Below are 2,725 nucleotides of genomic sequence, written 5' to 3' on the forward strand. Positions count from 1 at the left end.
ATGAAGATCGGCGTCAACAAAATAATTTCAGGATAATTAAATAGACACCCTAGCTGCAAACAGGAGTTGATATATTTCACTGGGGACATGTTGAAAATGTGTGCCCCGACCGAGAATCGAACCGTTGATCTTCTGCTTACATGGCAGACGCTCTATCCATCTGAGCCACCGAGGGCACAGAGGATAGTGCGTCTGCAGGTACTTATCCCTTGCACGCTCCCCGTGAGATCCACATTCCCAACATGTCCACACCACTACTTTCGCAGTGCGCCTAATAGATGTTTGCCCATCATACTCATTACTCGTGGCAGATTAACCTACCAAACATCTATTAGGCGCACTGCGAAAGTAGTGGTGTGGACATGTTGGGAATGTGGATCTCACGGGGAGCGTGCAAGGGATAAGTCCCTGCAGACGCACTATCCTCTGTGCCTTCGGTGGCTCAGATGGATAGAGCGTCTGCCATGTAAGCAGGAGATCCCGGGTTCGACTCCCGGTCGGGGCACACATTTTCAACATGTCCCCAGGGAAGTATATCAACGCCTGTTTGCAGCTAGGGTGTCAATTTAATTATCATTTCATTTCTAGCAAAGCTGCATGGTCATCCACGGTATGTGTTCTTTCGGGAACAGATACTACCGTCAGATATAGTTAAAATAATTTCACGTTCGGAGGAGAAAGTTGGTGATTAAAATTTTATGAGAAGGTTCCACCGCAGCGAAAAACACTTCTGTTTTAATGATATTCACCCTAAATCCTATTTCACTTCAGTGACACCTTCTCCCCTATTTCCGCCTTAATACAAAACGTGCTGCCCTTCTTTGAACTTTTTCGATGTACTCCGTCAATCCTATGTGGTAAGGAGCCAACACCGTGTAGCAGTATTCTAAGAGGACGGACAAGCTTAGCGTAGACAATATCTTCAGAAGATCTGTTACATTTTCTAAGTGTTTTGCCAATAAAACACTGTCTTTGGTTAGCCTTCTCCACAACATTTTCTATGTGTTTCTTCAATATTAGTTGTTCGTAATTGTAATTGCTAAGTATTTAACTGAATTTACGGCCCTTAAGTTAGACTTATTTATCTGTATCCGACGTTTAACGGATTTCTTTTAGGACTCATGTGGATGACATCTCACTTATCGCTATTTAGTGTCAATTGCCAATTTGCGTACCATTCGGATGTCTTTTCTAAATCGTTTTGCAATTTGTTTTGATCTTCTGATGACGTTATTATTTGTTAATGATAGTGTCATCTGCAAACAACCTAAGACGATTGCACAGATTGTCTCCCAAATCGTTTATATAGCTAACTAACAGCAACACTACCTTGTGAAACGCCAGAGATCACTTTTGTATTCCTCAATGTCTTTCCGTCATTTACTACCAACTGTGACATCTCTGATAGGAAATCACGAATCCTGTCAAATAAGTGAGACGATATTCCATAAGCACGCAATTTCACTACAAGCCGCTTGCGTGGCACAGTGTCAAAAGCCTTCCCTAAACTCAAAAATACGGAATCAAGTTGAAATGCCTAGTCAATAGCCTCAGCACTTCGTGTGTGTAAAGAGCTAGTAGTGTTTCACAAGAACGATGTTTTCTAAGTCCGTGTTCACTGTGTGTCAACAGACACAGGTCATGCTTTTCAGTCTTTGGGTACGGAACTTTCGTCGAGCGAACGATTGTATATGATTGTAAATTATGGAGCCGTTGAATCAGCATACTCTGAAAGGAACCTAACTGGCATAAAATCTGTACCTGAGGACTTATTTTTGTTAAGTGATTTAAATTGCTTCACTATTCCGAGAATATCTACTTCTTCGTCATTCATGATGGCAGCTGTTCCTGATGAGAATTCTGGAATATTTACTTCTTCTTCTTTGGTGAAGGCATTTAGGAATCAAGGGTAAATTAAGTCACCACCAACTATAATTGTATGAGTCGGTTAAGTGTTTGAAATCAAACTCACGTTTACTTTGATCCTTTCAGCAATTGTATGGCCTGAATTGAGATGTCGGTAAAAGGATCCAATTATTATTATATTCCGGTTGGCAACAATGACCTCTGCCCATTATAGCTCCCAGGAGCTACCTACTTCAATTTCGTAACAAGGTAAACTACTTGTAACAGCAACAGACACGCCACCGCCAACTGTGTTTAGCTTATCCTTTCGGAACATCGTTAGGTTCGTCGCAAATATTTGGCTGAACTTGTCTCCGGCTTTAGCCAGCTTTCAGTGTCTATAACGATTTGAGCATCAGTGCCTTCTATTAGCGCTTGGAGCTCTGGTACTTTCCCAACACAGATACGACAATTAACAGCTGTTGCACCGACGGCTTCTGTATCTGCGTTTTTCCTGTGTTGGGCTGCAGCCGTTGTGACTGAAGCCCTTTATGTGCTTCCCGAGACGCTCCAACCTAGGAAACAGCCCACTCCACGCCACACAGGCCCTGTTACCCGTGTAGCCGCCTCCTGCGTGTAGTGGACTTCTGATCTATTCAGCAGAACCCGAAACCCAACCACCCTGTCAAGCATGCTGCAAATGGTCAGCCCTTCTTTCATCTCGCAAGCAAGACTGGCAGCCATTACCCCTTCTGTTAGCCACTCGACACCAGAGAAATCTCTTCTGATCCATAGCGACACACATCATAGGCACTGACGTGTGGCACCATCTGCAGTTGCCTGCACCCTGTGCTCTTCAGGGCATCCGTAAAGACCTGTT

General features: G+C 43.6%; 1 non-coding gene across 1 annotated transcript; it reads left to right on the plus strand.

Annotated features, from left to right (window-relative positions):
- The first annotated feature begins 430 nt into the window (after window positions 1-430).
- Window positions 431-505, plus strand: Trnat-ugu (transfer RNA threonine (anticodon UGU)). Its single transcript has one exon. It is a non-coding gene; the product is annotated as a tRNA-Thr (tRNA).
- The last annotated feature ends 2,220 nt before the right edge of the window (window positions 506-2,725 follow it).

Source organism: Schistocerca nitens, chromosome 4 (assembly GCF_023898315.1).
Source record: "Schistocerca nitens isolate TAMUIC-IGC-003100 chromosome 4, iqSchNite1.1, whole genome shotgun sequence".
NCBI classification, from domain to species: Eukaryota; Metazoa; Arthropoda; class Insecta; order Orthoptera; family Acrididae; genus Schistocerca; species Schistocerca nitens.